General features: G+C 43.5%; 1 protein-coding gene across 1 annotated transcript in view; it reads right to left on the bottom strand.

The window, feature by feature from the left end:
- Positions 1-15,289, bottom strand: part of LOC139384368 (cadherin-11-like) — an 83,955-nt gene extending 68,666 nt beyond the window's left edge. The window contains exon 1 of the mRNA XM_071129085.1: positions 14,902-15,289. The gene's annotated coding sequence lies outside the window, so the exon portion shown is untranslated. The remainder of the gene's footprint in view (positions 1-14,901) is intronic.
- Positions 15,290-18,160: the final 2,871 nt, after the last annotated feature.

Here is an 18,160-nt window from a genome sequence, read left to right as displayed (position 1 = left end):
AGTACCTCCCATGGAGTAGCCCAGAAAGTTGGTGAAAATAAGACCCTTTTCAAAATGTTTTCAGACAGTATGGGAGGACTTTTCCAAATATAAGCCAGCATCTCATTCAAAATTACATACGAATGCAAAAAAAACAGACACTGTGAAACAGTTATTTCCACCTGCCATTCTCTGTTACTTTGCTAAATTCAGCTAATTTCACAGGCTGCTGAAGCAACTGATACACATTCAAAGATGCAATATGCATCCATGATTAACATGGTCTCTTTTCATATCTACAGACACAACTTTCGAATAGCTACACATCAACAAAAATTTGAACAACAAGCAGGTTGTGATTCTCAGTTCGGTTTCATTCATTCTTTCATAATCCTCCAAGATTTATAATTAGACCATATAACGATGAGTGCACATCTCTGCAAAGTTTAATTGCCCTGAATCTCACACTGCCAATAGGCACAGCAAAGGATAAAAGGAAGAAAGCTAGAGTATGCATTAGCTGATTATGCAAATGTGTCACCATATGCCAGCAAATACTGAATGAACCCGGTGCACTTAGCACTCTGATTGCAGACTACGGGTGATTTATAAATCAAAAAGATGTTATCTTAGCATTAGAGCACGGGGGAGGATGGGCTGCACAGTTAGTGACTGTGTGTTCCATCTTAGTGGTTCCTTTTAAACAGAACCACTTTCCCCTTTGAGCTCTTTTTGTTTAGGTGCTTTCTGTAGTTGACTGGGCTGGTGTAGGGGCAACCAACAATTAGGGTTATTGCAGATGTAGAGTGGGTGTAATGGAGCCTGTCATTGCTAATCAATTCCTCCTCCACCCCTTACAAGGCTAAAAAGGAAAGTAAGTGTTGAGGTTGATTACAAGGTGCACCTCTGAGATCCTTAAGATTATTGTTTTCAACCAGGGGTCTGCATTTATACTTCGGTCTTAGGTCAATGCAACAGTACTTTCTGTAGAGTTTTAGCTGTCAGCCTTTCCATAGTAAACCAACATCGTAATGACATACTGCATAGCTGTGCTGAATGAATGGAATGCTCTGTGCAATAGTATCTTATTAAAAATGTCAAAAGTGCCATTGTTCAGCTACCTCCTTTATTTGGCCCTTCCCTCGCTCCCCTCAGCGCCCTTACTTATTTAACCTACAGTACAATGGCATTAGATGTCAAGTGCAAAGTCCTAGCACAATTATGCACGACACGTCTGCTGATGAATTGGAGCAACAGTGCAGAAAAGCACCATGCAGTGACTGTCAGTTGTCAGTGAAAAACAAACCGACTATACCCAACAAACAGCATATACACTTTTATAATCTTTGAAATGGAAAAGCTATGCTAGTCACCTCTGCTCTCAGGAAAGTAGGGCTAAGAAGGTATCCTAAGGCCTGGGAGAGAACTCAGCCATATTACCATACAGTATATTGAAGCTAAATCCCTTATGGACTGTTTTTTTATTTTAAAAGGTCAGCTTGTCCATGGGTCTTATCAAAGCAGTGTCTTTCGATTATGCCATGAGAAAATCGATTTAGGAATCAAGTTTGAACTGAAAATACAGGACATATTGCGTACATTCATACCTTACATTTTTTATTCATGGACTAGTGGTGGGATGCAAGCATAATATATCAGAGAATATTGTCAATGCCTATTGTCTTTTTCTTGGAAGACAAAAAATAGTGGTAGTGACTTCAGCTGTGGTACAGATATGTACATACAGTGCATTCGGAAAGTATTCAGACTGCTTCCCCTTTTCCACATTTTGTTACGTTACAGCCTATTCTAAAATTGATTCAATAAAAAAATCCTCATCAATCTGCACACAATACCCCATAATGAAAAAGGCTTTTAGATTTTATTGCACATGAAAAAACCAAAAACAGAAATTCCTTATATACAGAAGTATTCAACCCCTTTGCTATGAGACTCAAAATTGAGCTCAGGTGCAACCTGTTTCCATTGATAATCCTTGAGATGTTTCTACAACTTGATTTGAGTCCACCTACTGTAATTTAAATTGACTGGAGATGATTTGGAAAGGCACACACATGTTTATATAGGGTCCCACAGGTGACAGTGGATGTACAGTGGGGCAAAAAAGTATTTAGTCAGCCACCAATTGTGCAAGTTCTCCCACTTAAAAAGATGAGAGAGGCCCTAATTTAGTAGGTAAACTTCAACTATGACAGACAAAATGAGGGAAAAAAAATCCAGAAAATCACATTGTAGGATTTTTTATGAATTTATTTGCAAATTATGGTGGAAAATAAGTATTTGGTCAATAACAAAAGTTTATCTCAGTACTTTGTTATATAACATTTGTTGGCAATGACAGAGGTCAAACGTTTTCTGTAAGTCTTCACAAGGTTTTCACACACTGTTGCTGGTACTTTGGCCCATTCCTCCATGCAGATCTCCTCTAGAGCAGTGATGTTTTGGGGCTGTTGCTGGGCAACACAGACTTTCAACTCCCTCCAAAGATTTTCTATGGGGTTGAGATCTGGAGACTGGCTAGACCACTCCAGGACCTTGAAATGCTTCTTACGAAGCCACTCCTTCGTTGCCCGGGCAGTGTGTTTGGGATCATTGTCATGCTGAAAGACCCAGCCACGTTTCATCTTCAATGCCCTTGCTGATGGAAGGAGGTTTTCACTCAAAATCTCACGATACATGGCCCAATTCATTCTTTCCTTTACACGGATCAGTCGTCCTGGTACCTTTGCAGAAAAACAGCCCCAAAGCATGATGTTTCCACCGCCATGCTTCACAGTAGGTATGGTGTTCTTTGGATGCAACTCAGCATTCTTTGTCCTCCAAACACGACAAGTTGAATTTTTACCAAAAAGTTATATTTTGGTTTCATCTGACCATATGACATTCTCCCAGTCTTCTTCTGGATCATCCAAATGCTCTCTAGCAAACTTCAGACGGGCCTGGACATGTACTGGCTTAAGCAGGGGGACACGTCTGGCACTGCAGGATTTGAGTCCCTGGCGGCGTAGTGTGTTACTGATGGTAGGCTTTGTTAATTTGGTCCCAGCTCTCTGCAGGTCATTCACTAGGTCCCCCCGTGTGGTTCTGGGATTTTTGATCACCGTTCTTGTGATCATTTTGACCCCACGGGGTGAGATCTTGCGTGGAGCCCCAGATCGAGGGAGATTAGAGGTCTTGTATGTCTTCCATTTCCTAATAATTGCTCCCACAGTTGATTTCTTCAAACCAAGCTGCTTACCTATTGCAGATTCAGTCTTCCCAGCCTGGTGCAGGTCTACAATTTAGTTTCTGGTGTCCATTGACAGCTCTTTGGTCTTGGCCATAGTGGAGTTTGGAGTGTGACTGTTTGGTTGTGGACAGGTGTCTTTTATACTGATAACAAGTTCAAACAGGTGCCATTAATACAGGTAACGAGTGGAGGACAGAGGAGCCTCTTAAAGAAGAAGTTACAGGTCTGTGAGAGCCAGAAATCTTGCTTGTTTGTAGGTGACCAAATACTTATTTTCCACCATAATTTGCAAATAAATTCATTAAAAATCCTACAATGTGATTTTCTGGATTTTTTTTCTCATTTTGTCTGTCATAGTTGAAGTGTACCTATGATGAAAATTACAGCCCTCTTATCTTTTTAAATGGGAGAACTTGCACAATTGGTGGCTGACTAAATACTTTTTTTGCCCCACTGTAAGAGCAAAAACCAAGCCATGATGTCGAAGGAATTGTCCATCGAGCTCCGAGACAAGATTGTGTCAAGGCACAGATCTATGGAAGGGTACCAAAACATTTCTGCAGTATTGAAGGTCCCAGAGAACACAGTGGCCTCCATCATTCTTAAATGTAAGAAGTTTGGAACCACCAAGACTAGAGCTGGCCACCCTCCCAAACTGAGTAATTGGGGGATGGACACTGATAGAGCTCCAGAGTTTCAGAGATGGGAGAACCTTCCAGAAATACAACCATCTCTGCAGCACTACACCAATCAGGCCTATAAGGTAGAGTGGCCAGATGGAAGCAATTCCTCAGTAAACACACATGACAGTGGAGTTACAAAGTTAAGCCTGGGAATTTGGGGAATTTTACTTACATTCATCAAAAAAGTTAGCTTATAACAGTGAACCTTTTTTGTGGGATACACATAAGGCAATTCTGGTCTTGTGGCATATTTTGGTTAAACTATCCCCAATTCAATGGAATTGCAACCCTCTGCATACACAGCGCATTCTTCCATCACATGTGCAGTGCACTCTTCCAGCTGATTCTCGAGATCTTGCACACTAATGAGATGCTATTGAGCCCACACTACTACACTGTCTGAGCCAAGGACTACATGCTTTCTGGTAAGTTTAGATTACAATACTGGGTGGGGTGAATATATTTTATAGGACATACATTATTTTTTTCTTAACTAGTAAATAGTAGTCCTACAGCAAAGTGCATTTAAATCATTTCTAACTTGATAACAATTTCTGCAAATTAGTTTTTGCTTCCATGTGGGTTTTAGCTTGCTTGAGCCTGCTAACTGAGGAGTGTTAATTCACCTGTTTCCATTCGTGTTTCATTTTAAAACATTTATCTTACAAAGGACTTGTTTAATCTAACTGCTTAACTATTTATCTGTACATGGATTATTTATTTTTTTACTCATTTTTTTCTAATCTTTACTGGAAAATGCCACAGGCACTATATGATCTGTGGAGACATTTCACTGCAGCTAATGTAGAAGGAAAAGCTGTGTACATTTCCAAATACTGTGCCAAATCATATGTGAAGAATGCAAAAAAGATGCAGAATCATCTGGCCAAGTAAATAAAGTTCCTCAGTGCTCACAAGAAGCAACATCTGACAAAAGTCCCTCTACTTCTATTAGATGTGAAAATCATGAATCAGACACCTAATCGATAGCAACAGCTCATGTTCCTCCTGGAATCAGAAGTTTTTTTTGACTCAATGGGGGAATGTAGTCAGAGAAATGCTGATGAATGTCTTGCTTGAGCTGTGCATGCAACTGGTTTACCTCTGATGCACACAGGCAATGTGTATTGGAAGAGATTTCTGAATGTTCTTCACCCAACATACACCCCTCCAACCAGACATGCTTTATCTACTCATTTGCTGGATGCATAGTTCAACAGAGTTCAAGTAAAGGTCAAGCAAATCATAGAGAAAGCAGACTGTATTGCAATCATCTCTGATGGGTGGTCAAATGTTTGTGGGCAAGGAACACTTAACTACATCTCCACCCCTCAACCAATATTCTACAAGAGCAGAGACACAATGGGCAACAGACACACCAGTCTCTACATTGCAGATGATCTGAAGGCAGTCATCAATGACCTTGGACTACTGAAGGTATTTGCACTGGTGACAGACAATGCTGTGAACATGAAGGCTGCTTGGTCTAAAGTGGAGGAGTCCTACCCTCACATCACACCCATTGACTGTGCTGCTCATGCATTGAATCTGCTCCTCAAGGACATCATGGCACTGAAAACAATGTATACACTCTACAAGAGAGCCAAGGAAATGGTTACGTATGTGAAGGGTCATCAAGTAATAGCAGCAATCTACCTCACCAAGCAAAATGAGAAGAATAAGAGCACCACACCCGTTGGGGTGGTGTTGTCATCATGTTTGACAGTCTTCTGGAGGGGAAGTAGTCTCTCCAAGAAATGGCCATATCACAGTCTGCCAATATGGACAGCCCCATCAAGAGGATCCTCCTGGATGATGTATTTTGGGAGAGAGTGGTAAGCCGCCTGAAACTACTGAAACCTATAGCAGTAGCCATTGCACGGATTGAGGGAGACAATGCCATCCTGTCTGATGTTCAGACTCTGCTTGCAGATGTAAGAGAATAAATCTGTACTGCCTTGCCGACTTCACTGTTGCGCCAAGCAGAGGAAACCGCAGTTCTGAAATACATCAAAAAGTGTGAAGACTTCTGCCTGAAGCCCATACACGCCGCAGTGTGCATGTTGGACCCCAAGTATGCTGACAAGGGCATCCTGTCTGGTGCAGAGATCAACAAGGCCTATGTTGTCATCACTACCGTGTCTCGCCACCTTGGCCTGGATGAGGCCAAGGTTCTTGGCAGTCTGGCGAAATACACTTCCAAGCAAGGGCTTTGAGATGGAGATGGGATATGGCAGTCATGCCAACATATCTCATCAGCCACCTGGTGGAAGGGACTTTGTGGATCTGAGGCTCTTTCCCCTTTTACCTCCATCAACCTCCAACTCCCACCAACATCAGCCGCCTCAGAGTGCAACTGGTCCTTGTTTGGGAACACACAGCACACCAAAGCACGCAACAGGCTGACCAATACAAGGGTTGAAAAATTGGTTGCCATCCATGGCAAATTTGAGGCTAATTGAGCCTGACAACGAGCCATCCTCAACAAAGTTGGAAGTGACAGTGATGAGGCCTCAGAGTCTGATGTTCAAGAGGTGGACATTGAGGAGGTCCAGGGAGAAGACATGGAAGCCTGAGAGGAAGCTTTAGTTTCTACACTATCATTTTACAGAAAATGTTTTTGGGAGATGCGAAGGATTGTTGGGGATCATTCAATATTCCCTTTCTTTTGTTGTTCAGTGAAATCATCCCATGTGAAGAGTCAACTAATTTCATTAAAGTTCAACTAAAAATATATATTTTTCCATTGGAAGTATTTAATAATTTGCAATTATGTCTACTTTTATGTCTATTTTATGTCTACTTTTGATAAGGTTTAGGTTTCTGTCTCCATATGATATGGTAAATATATCCAATGCAAAAAACGTCTACATTTAAATGGTATTAATATTAATTTGCATATATTTCCGTTAATTCCCATACATTCCCATTAATTCCAGTATGTTCCCGTTAATTCCCACAGAAAGTTTCCACCTCTGAATATTCCCCAAATTGTGCAAACTTACATGACAGCCCGCTTGGAGTTTGCTAAATGGCACTTAAAGGACTTTTAGAGAAACAAGAATCTCTGGTCTGATGAAACCAAGATTGATCTCCTTGGCCTGAATGCCAAACACACAGCCAAGACAATGCAAGAGTGGCTTCGTGACAAGTCTCTGAAAGTCCTTGAGCAGCCCAGCCAGAGCACAGACTTGAATCCAATCAAACATCTCTGGATAGACCTGAACATCAATCAAATCAAAATGTGTTTGTCACATGACCAATGCAAGGGAATACAACATGTGTGGAACGTACAGTTAAAATGCTTACTTAAAAGCTCTTAACCAACAATGCATTTTTAAGAGAAATACCAGAAAAAACGAAGAAATAAAAGTAACAAATCATTAAAGAGCAGCAGTAAAATAACAATAGTGAGGGTATATTTAAAGGGGGTACCGGTACAGGGGAACCGGTTAGACGAGGCAATTGAGGTAATATGTACATGTAGGTCGAGTTATTAAGGTGACTATGCATAGATAATAACAGAGTTATTAATAAAGGGGGGGGCAATGCAAATAGTCTGGGGTAGCCATTTGATTAGATGTTCAGGAGTCTTATGGCTTGGGGGTAGAAGCTGTTTAGAAACCTCTTGGATCTAGACTTGGCGCTCCGGTACCACTTGCCACGTGGTAGCAGAGAGAACAGTCTATGACTAGGGTGGCTGGAGTCTTTGACAACGCCTGGTATAGAGGTCATGGAAGCTTGGCCCCGGTGATGTACTTGGCCATACGCACTATCCTCTGTAGAGCCTTGCGGTCGGAGGCCAAGCAGTTTCCATATCAGGCAATTATCAAACCTGTCAGGATGCTCTCAATGGTGCAGCTGTAGAACCTTTTGAGGATCTGAGGACCCATGCCAAATATTTTCAGTCTCCTGAGGGGGAATAGGTTTTTTCATGCCCTCTTCATGACTGTCTTGGTGTGTTTGGACCATGTTAGTTTGATGGTGATGTGAACACCAAGGAACTTGAAGCTCTCAACCTGCCCTACTATAGCTCCGTCGATGAGAATGGAGGTGTGCTTGTTCCTTATTTTTCTGTAGTCCACAATCATCTCCTTTATCTTGATCACATTGAGGGAGAGGTTGTGGTACTTGCACCACATGGTCAGGTCTCTGACCTCCTCCCTATAGGCGGTCTCATCGTGGTCGGTGATCAGGCCCACCACTGTTGTGTCATCTGCAAAGGGACCCCATGTTGAGGATCAGCATGGCGGATGTGTTGTTACCTACCCTTACCACCTGGGGGCGGCCCGTCAGGAAGTCCAGCATCCAGTTGCAGAGGGAGGTGTTTAGTCCCAGGGTCCTTAGCTTAGTGATGAGCTTTGAGGGCACTATGGTGTGGAACACTGAGCTGTAGTCAATGAATAGTATTCTCACATACGTAGGTGTTCCTTTTGTCCAGGAGTGGAGTGCAATAGAGATTGCATCATCTGTGGATCTGTTGGGGCTGTATGAAAATTGGAGTGGGTCTAGGGTTTCTGGGATAATGTGAGCCATGACCAGCTTTTCAAAGCACTTCATGTCTACAGACGTGAGTGCTACGGGTCGGTAGTCATTTAGGCAGGTTACCTTAGTGTTCTTGGGCAGAGGGACTATGGTGGTATGCTTGAAACATGTTGGTATTACAGACTGAGACAGGGAGAAGTTGAAAATGTCAGTGAAGACATTGGTCAGCGCACACTCACAGTACACGTCCTGGTAATCCATCTGGCCCTGCAGCCTTGTGAATGTTGACCTGTGTATAGGTCTTACTCACATCGGCTGTGGAGAGCGTGAACACGCAGTCGTCCGGAACAGCTGATGCTGTCATGCATGTTTCAGTGTTACTTGCCTCGAAGCGAGCATAGAAGTAATTTTGCTCGTCTGGTAGGCTCGTGTCACTGGGCAGCTCTCGGCTGTACTACCCTTTGTAGTCTGTAATAGTTTGAAAGCCCTGCCACATCCGACGTGCAACCGAGCCGGTGTAGTACAATTCGATCTTAGTCCTGTATTGATGCTTTGCCTGTTTGATGGTTCGTCGGAGGGCATAGTGGGATTTCTTATAAGCTTCTGGGTTAGAGTCCCGCTCCTTGAAAGCGGCAGCTCTACCCTTTAGCTCAGTGTGGATGTTGCCTGCTGTGCAGCGACGCTACCCATCAAACCTGACAGAGCTTGAAAGGATCTGCGGAGAAGAATGGGAGAAACTCCTCAAACACAGGTGTGCCAACCTTGTAGCGTCATACCTAAGACTCGAGGCTGTAATCACTGCCAAAGGTGTTTCAACAAAGTGCTGAGTTAAGGGTCTGAATACTTATGTAAATGTGATATTTCATTTATTAAATTATTTTTATAATAATTCAAACATTTCTTAAAACCTGTTTTTCCTTCGTCTTTATGGGGGTATTGTGTGTAGTAGATTCATGAGGGAAACAACAATTGAATCCATTTTAGAATAAGGCTGTAACGTAACAAATCTTGGAAAAAGTCAAGGGGTCTGAATACTTTCCGAATGCACTGTATATCCCATGACAGTTTCTCCATGAGCAGGCGCATTCTTACACAACAAAGAGCCTGCCCTGAATCCACATGAATTGTGTCCTTACATGAAAGAGGGAAGATAGACGAAGTGTCAAAGAATGTTGAAAGAATGCAGATATATTGTGCAGCACAAGCTGATTACAGAGTTATACATTAGTAGCCTTAGCCTGCCAAGGATGTTAAAGATAGATACTGTCTCCACCATTGTCTATTAAGATGAATGCACTAACCGTAAGTCGCTCTGGATAAAAGAGTCTTCTAAATGACTAGAATGTAAATGTAATAGGAAAGTCTGTCATTCGGTTTTCGAAAGTCAGGGTGAAATTCAGCCAAACCCTCTCGTGACAAAAAGCCTTCCAGTTGACAAAAGATACTCAGAGCAAATGTACAGTACAACACTTGCCATTCTCAAACAATTATGGAATTGTATCATTTTGTGTGACTTTTACCCCCTTTTCCCAAGTGCACGTGATCCAAAAATGTATAGACACAGAAGTTATGAGGGGAAATTTGTTATAACATCATATGACAAGCATCAAGCTTAAAGAAAAGCAATGTGATAACACGCCATTTGATCAAAGTGTGAATGGTACATCAGAGAAAGACTGTGCATGCTGCTGCCAGACATCCAATCCAGTTCAGCCAACATGTCCCCTCCAGGAAACAGGAAGGTTAATAAAGGCATTAGAATGTTCCTGAGAGGCCTGTTTTAATGAGTGGATAATTCAGACTGCAACACTGGTACTGTAAATGAGGCCCTACCTAAATCAACCCCATAATCAGTTAAGCTTACATGCAGCATTTGGCATGTTGGCCTTCAGTATGTTAAAGCTTGTGCTTTTGACACGCATATGGACACAGTTTGAGCATGTGTCCACATATCCACACTCACATAGATGCTGATGCTCATATCATACACACAGCTTGTGCACAGCTTCAGAGTTGATCACCAGCAATAAGGCGTGACATATCCCTGTGCACTTTCAAAGCTACCCTTCTATACACAAGCTCCAGAGAGTATTATAAACTGGGTGGTTTGAGCCCTGAATTCTGATTGGCTGGTATGACAAAAAAAGTTTAGTTGTACTGCTCTAATTACGTTAGAGCAGTAAATGATCTAATTACGGACTTAATAAAGGTATCAGTGGTCACTTTAAATGACGTCACTGTAATAATGTTTACATAGAGGTATCACTTGTTTATGTGATAATGTGTACATATCCTACATGACTCATCTCATATGTATATACTGTATTCTACACTATCTACTGCATCTTGCCTATGCCGCACGCCATCGCTCATCCATATATTTATTTGTACATATTATTATTCATCCCTTTACGTGTGTGTACTTGTGTATATAAGGTAGTTGTTGTGAATTTGTTAGATTACATGTTAGATTTTACTGCGTAGTCGGATCTAGAAGCACAAGCATTTCGCTACACTCGCATTAACATCTGCTAACCATGTGTATGTGACCAATAAAATGTGATTTGATTTGGTAACCAGTTTATAATAGCAATAAGGCTCCTCGGGGCTTGTGATATATGGCCAATATACCACGGCTAAGGGCTGTGTCCAGGTACTCTGCGTTGTGTCGTGGGTAAGAACAGCGCTTAGCCGTGATATATTGGCCATATACCACACCTCCTCGGGCCTTATTGCTTAATTAGGACTCCTCTGGTATGTTAATCAGAAGCATTGCATTAAAATACAATGTTAGAAAGCAAAACATATTTCTACACAAGTTACTGTCATGACAAGGCACCCCAAGGAGAAGGTGGCCTCCATGTTGACATCCTTGAAATAGACATTGACTCACACATAGCCTTGCACTTAAGGGTGAAGATAGAAACTAAATACTTGATATGGCCTTACGAAGAGTCCTTTCAGGTTACAATGTTGTACACTAAAGGTGGCATGGAAGGAACATGGTGTTCTGGTCTTGTAGTAAGTATCTTTGCACACTCAGGGTCAAGTTTACCAGCCCAAGTGCTCCTGTTTTTCTTATTTATGTAATTTACTTATTTATGTAATTTACTTGGACATTCCTACATGTGTTATGATTGTCTTATTCAGCAACACAACAAGTATGTACATAAGTAGAAATAAGTCATGCTAATATCGCTTGAACATGAAATCATTATCAATGATGCTCTTGAGGGTAAGTGACAGTGTTCTGTGCGCCCACATAGCGATTTACCCAGCAATATGCGGAGTGCAACAACAAGGACAGCTTTGAATAAACTTAGCCACGGTCCTACTTTCATCAGTGTCAAGCAATATTAGTACTGCATAATTCTGTAACTGTTTATTAAATCTCTAATATGTCCACCCACTATCGATGCTGTAATTAGTTTATGAAAATAGATATAAACACTATTCAAGATTATTCTTTGTCCAGAATGCTTCGTTAAATGAGACCTGGTGGTTATTGTATTACTATCTTAATTCACCCTCAAAGTCACCGTAAATGTCCATCTAAAAAAAGGCCAAGGATAATGTTCAACCAGCAATGCTGTAATACCTTGCTTTCATGTCCCATTGCCTGTGCGATAGATGGCGTGGGCATATCATGACTGCCTAAAAGCCACGTCGCCTGACCTTAATGTCTGTCACATGACCTGAACGACATGTAAACGACATAAACGCACAGGGAATGAAAAGAAGCCCAGTAGTGACCAAGCAGTAGACACCAAATATCTTCTGTCTTGGATTGTGAAATGGTGGGGTACCCTAATCTAGGTCCCACGGCATGAGGAATATGATTCAATCCAATCTGTCACCCTACTAGCTTCTGATGGAGGGACACAGACGTCCCATATCAGCATACTATTGGACAGTAACAGGGAAGCAGGGGTAAGAAAAGGGGTCGCATATTCAGATAACTTGACGTCTTAATTAGGCTGCCATGCACCCCCAGGAGGTCCAAGGTCTAGGTGACATCCACTAATAATTATCCAGGTACTATGTGTTTAAAAATTGCCATATTGTCAAGTAAAGTAATTTGTAGACTACCTTATGATTAGAATCCATACTAAAAGACACAAGGCCAAACAAGACTTTGTGCTTTACTGCCAAAATATATGACAATATTCAAATATTTCTTTCAGCTCAAGGTCAGCAAACTGAGAGCTGTTTATTTCCATTTAGCTGATGGCTGTGCATGGAGTCTACATTTTAAAAAGGGCAAACTTTTGAGTCTTTCCTTTTTTTTTCCGAAGTAGAAAAATAACTCATTGAAAAGCTCCAGTTGGCAGTCAAAATAACAAATGCCTTTATTCGTTGAAAATGATGGAGTTTCCTCCTCTATCGACCCACAGTAATGTGGAATTGGAATAGCACAGCGTGGAGCAGAGCAGGAAACCGGTGCCCCATTTTTCTCCCCTCCCCAGAACTCCAAGGTGGTAACGTGACACCGAAGGTAACAGAAGCCACTGAAAGATGTTAATCCTGACAAAGTGCCACAGCATTAGCCAGAGCCTCTGTTAGATTGAATTCACCGTCCCCTGGGACCATGGGCAACACCGGTGGTGGCGCTCCATCTTTTTGAGTGGCCCTCAGAGACTCGTGCCGAGGTACTGTAAGCAAACCGGGCCAGCTGTCCACAGAACAACAGCACCCTCTATTGATTCCTTGAAAACATTTATTTTCTTCCTCTGGAGGTTTCAAGACTGTTGCCTGTACCTGTAGTTATCGAGGTCCATTCGGTTTTGTCATTCAACTATTTAAGTCTGGTCAGTCAGAAACTAAATCGATCATTCAGAGAATTGTACAGTTAACAGGTAGGCTAACTATGATTCTGATTTTTTTTTTTAAATAAAAATCTTAAACTGATTTTAAAATGTTTTAGTGAATTTGAAATAGGCTATAGAATAAGCGATGAAGCAATCAATGCGATTCTTTGATCTATGTATGTGTCAACTATTTTCAGCAGTCAAGTCACACACCAATGCCTCAGAGTTGTGATTGGAGCTAAGCCTCCTCTGATGTGACTCATTCACTTCTGGTTGTGCTACTCAAAAGATTTCACCATCAAGCATTATTACACTTTCTTTTTAAATTAATTCATTATTGTTTCAACAAATTAAGCTTTGGGAATTTATTTGAGGGTTAAAACCACCATTAAGTACAATTAATTCAATTATAAACCCTATGATGTGCATTCTTTCTTTTCAATGCCTTGTTAGGGCATAACACAGATCAATAATATCAGTAAAAGCATGTTCAATAAGGAGAACGTTAAATGAGTATGGTTCCTACAGGAGCACATGAAGGGAAGCAGAGCATACATTTCGCTGAGCAACAGTGCGGTGGGGATATAGAGGGGTAGCGGGTGGAGGGGAGATTATTTTCATCTTGAAAGCAGCAATCTTGAGCTGTGGACATGAATACTGAGGGTTCTGTGAATACATACAGTCGATGCAATGGACCAGCTACAAACGCTGATTTCTTTAGACTACCTTCTACCTATGAATAAAACATATTGAAAACATTTTACAATGCCTGTGAATTCTGAAATTCACATTTCACATGAATTGCTGAGTAGTTTAGCCCAAAATGTGCACTAGGCTACATCGCCTTGGTTAGAGACGCAACAAGGGGAAAATTGTTTTTGCCCCATTCAGTTTGTATTCAGCTGTAAATGATACACCAACCTGTTATCACTAAAACTGTTACTCAGAAGTAGGCTAAACTAAAGATTCAAACGACTGCTATCAAATGCCAATAAATACAAAAAATACACAATTTAAGAAATTAAACTGACTCTAAAATATAATATAATAAATTACGAAAAACAAAAACCGTATTATGAATGAAGGCAGGAGAGAAAGTGTAATATCGTCCCGCATTAAAATAAATAGAATATAAATTATATTTGGCCATCCATCCAATTCAGGTCAATTAGCTATTTAACTACAAACTCTTGATAGGAAATGTATGCCCGTATACCCTACACTTCCAGAGAAAGTTACCGTGTACGCTATTCGTCACAAAAACTTGAAAATGGATTGGTGGGGCGCAAATATGTAGTACAGCCTACCCGTGTCAAACTAGCCGTGAATAGTCCATGTGTCATTGGACCGACAGGTTACCGATTAGAAACGGAGGATGTATGAAAAAGTGAACGACATGAGATAATTCGATATAGGCTTTGTTTACAGTCCTGATGAGAATCAAAATACCCCCCAAAATAACCCTAATTTACTGCATTTAAAGTGCTGGACATATAATGGACACAGTCCACTCAGATTACGTATTAAATGTATAAAACATGTCGCATCTGAGGGGTAGGTTTTATAATTTGGAAAAGCAATTCCGGTCCAATCGCAGGACTATCACAATTTCCAGTTGAAATCACTCCAGAAATTGCACAACACAACTGTACTAAAATACATGGATAGGACGAAAACTATGGGCTAAATCCCTTACCTTGCTTGGAGTGAAACCAGACTCAATGTTGTCAGTCCACTGCTTGTCCCATTAGCAGCTCCAGACTATGACCACTTCTTTATGGCTATGAACATCCAACTCGACCCGTCTTTGCGTTATCACTCCTGGTCCAAGCGCCTCTCCTCCAGTGAGTTCCGCTGGATAAGAGAAATACCGTGGACCGTTTGTGAAGACAGTGGAACTAGACGCCTAGGGCGAGTATAGTATCAAGAGAAAAGGAATAAACCCGTAGCATCCCCAACGAACAATCCGGTGCAGCCGTTTAGGAACGCACGTCCTCTCCAGCTTTCTAGTGAAACGAAATGAAGCTCGCAGATCTTAGTAGCAATGCAAGCAGGATGTCTTGCCGAGGGCGCCTAAGTAGAATCACCCCCCTTTTCCACTTCCTTGCGATACCAGATGGAAGCAGTTTCGCATCTGTCGCACGTTTCCAGACCCAAACAGTGCAAGAGAACAGCACGAATGGTTACACTAGGTTTAGAAATCTTCGTCCAATCAAAAGAGGCGGATGGAAGTAAAGCCCTCCCTGGGAACCGAGGACAATCAAGGGAGATGGAGACTAAACTCATCTTCAAAATAAATGTACATCAAATGAAAATAAAAACTTTCAGGGTGAATAAAGTGAAATAGTTACAATGCGAAACAGTTTTGCTTCCAATTACAGGTTAGCTTCCCTTCATTATTACCCTTACTAACCTTAACAGCCCACTGTACTACGGCCTATGCTGCAATGGTTGAGCCATTGTTTAATCAGGCTGTAGGGAAATACAACCAAATGAAAGGAAAACCTACAGCTGTAGCTTATGGTAGTACATAACGTTGCGATTAGTTAATAAAACTGTAAGCGGATACCATTTTAGTATTAGCTTTTTAACGGCATAGAAATGTTGGGAGCTGTGGTAAAGTAGCTGACATGGGTGTCTTACGGCCAAGGGAGGTGGCATGTAGGCGCTGGACAAGTCTTTCAGGAGAAGTCAGGTGTTTTATTTAAAGCCAGTTGATCTGTGTTTAGCAGTCAAATTGAATATACACAAATGGATCCAGAAAATATTTGTACAAAACTTGCTGTCTACCTCCTAACTCTCACCCTAAGGTCTGAAACAGGCGGTCATAAATAGGCTTACCGGTTGTCAACCCTTGTACCTGGATTCGGTCATACTGACTCACTTCTCAAGAGGGGTGATGTTACGTGCATCGCTCAAAAATCCAATGAAATCAAATTGTGTTTGACACATGCTTCAGAGACAACAGGTGTCGACTAACAGTGAAATGCTGGGTACTTTTACAACAATGCAGAGTTACAGTGGGGCAAAAAAAGTATTTAGTCAGCCACCAATTGTGCAAGTTCTCCCACTTAAAAAGATGAGAGAGGCCTGTAATTTTCATCATAGGTACACTTCAACTATGACAGGCAAAATTAGATTATTTTTTCTCCAGAAAACCACATTGTGTAACGGTTCTCTTCTACCTCTGAAGAAGAGGTGTAGCAGGGATCGGACCAAGACGCAGCGTGGTTATAATTCATGGTTCTTTTAATAACGAAACTATACATGAAATAGACTACAAAACAAGAAACATGAAAACCCGAAACAGTCCCGTGTGGTACAAACACTGACACAGGAGACAACCACCCACAAAACCCAACACAAAACAGGCTACCTAAATATGGTTCCCAATCAGAGACAATGACTAACACCTGCCTCTGATTGAGAACCATATCAGGCCAAACATAGAAATAGACAAACCAGACACACAACATAGAATGCCCACCCAGCTCACGTCCTGACCAACACTAAAACAAGGAAAACACACAAGAACGATGGACTCCGACCGCACACACTAAACCTATAGGGGAGGGTCTGGGTGGGCATCTGTCCGCGGTGGCGGCTCTGGCGCTGGACGTGGACCCCACTCCATAATTGTCTTAGTCCACCTCCTTAGCGTCCTTTGAGTGGCGACCCTCGCCGCTGACCTTGGCCTAGGAACCCTAACAACGGGCCCCACTGGACTGAGGAGCAGCTCCGGACTGAGGGGCAGCTCCGGACTGAGGGGCAGCTCGGGACTGAGGGGGAGCTCGGGACTGAGGGGGAGCTCGGGACTGAGGGGGAGCTCGGGACTGAGGGGGAGCTCGGGACTGAATAGGAGCTTGGGACTGAGAGGAAGCTCAGGCAGGTTGATGGCTCCGGCAGATCCTGGCTGACTGGTGGTTCCGGCATATCCTGGATGACTGGTGGTTCCGGCAGATCCTGGCTGACTGGCAGCTCTGGCAGATCCTGGCTGACTGGCGGATCCTGGCTGACTGGCGGCTCTGGCAGATCCTGGCTGACTGGCAGTTCTGGCAGACTGGCAGTTCTGGCAGATCCTGCCTGACTGGCGGATCCTGGCTGAATGGCGGATCTGACGGATCCTGGCAGACTGGCGGCTCTGGCTGACTGGCGACACTGGCGGCTCCTGGCTGACTGGCGGCACTGGCGGCTCCGGGCAGACTGGGGCACTGGCGGCTCCGGGCAGACTGGCGGCACTGGCGCCTCCGGGCAGACTGGCGGCACTGGCGGCTCCGGGCAGACTGGCGGCACTGGCGGCTCCGGGCAGACTGGCGGCACTGGCGGCTCCGGGCAGACTGGCGGCACTGGCGGCTCCGGGCAGTCTGGCGGCACTGGCGGCTCCGGGCAGTCTGGCGGCACTGGCGGCTCCGGGCAGACGGCAGCTCAGGCGGCGCTGGGCAGACGGGTGGCTCAGGCGGCGCTGGGCAGACTGGCGACTGATGGCGCTGGGCAGACGGGAAGCTCCGGCAACGCTGGAGAGGAAGGCTCTGGCAGCGCTGGACTGAGGAGCTCTGGCGCCTCTGGACTGAGGGGGGGGGAGCTCTGGCAGCGCCGGACAGGCGGGAGAATCCGGCTGCGCTGGAGAGGAGGAAGGCTCTGGCAGCACTGTAGGGATGAGACGGAGAGACAGCCTGGTGCGGGGGGCTGCCACAGGAGGGATGGTGCGTGGAGGTGGTACCGGATAGACCGGACCGTGCAGGCGCACTGGAGCTCTTGAGCACCGAGCCTGCCCAACCTTACCTGGTTGAATGCTCCCGGTCGCCCTGCTAGTGCGGCGAGGTGGAATAGCCCGCACTGGGCTATGCAGGCGAACCGGGGACACCATGCGCAAGGCTGGTGCCATGTAAGCCAGCACAAGGAGACGCACTGGAGACCAGATGCGTAGAGCCGGCTTCATGGCACTTGGCTCGATG

The sequence above is a fragment of the Oncorhynchus clarkii genome, chromosome 26 (assembly GCF_045791955.1).
Source record: "Oncorhynchus clarkii lewisi isolate Uvic-CL-2024 chromosome 26, UVic_Ocla_1.0, whole genome shotgun sequence".
NCBI lineage: Eukaryota > Metazoa > Chordata > Actinopteri > Salmoniformes > Salmonidae > Oncorhynchus > Oncorhynchus clarkii.
The sequence above is the reverse complement of the archived record's forward strand: the minus strand, read 5'-3'. Positions and strand labels throughout refer to the sequence as shown.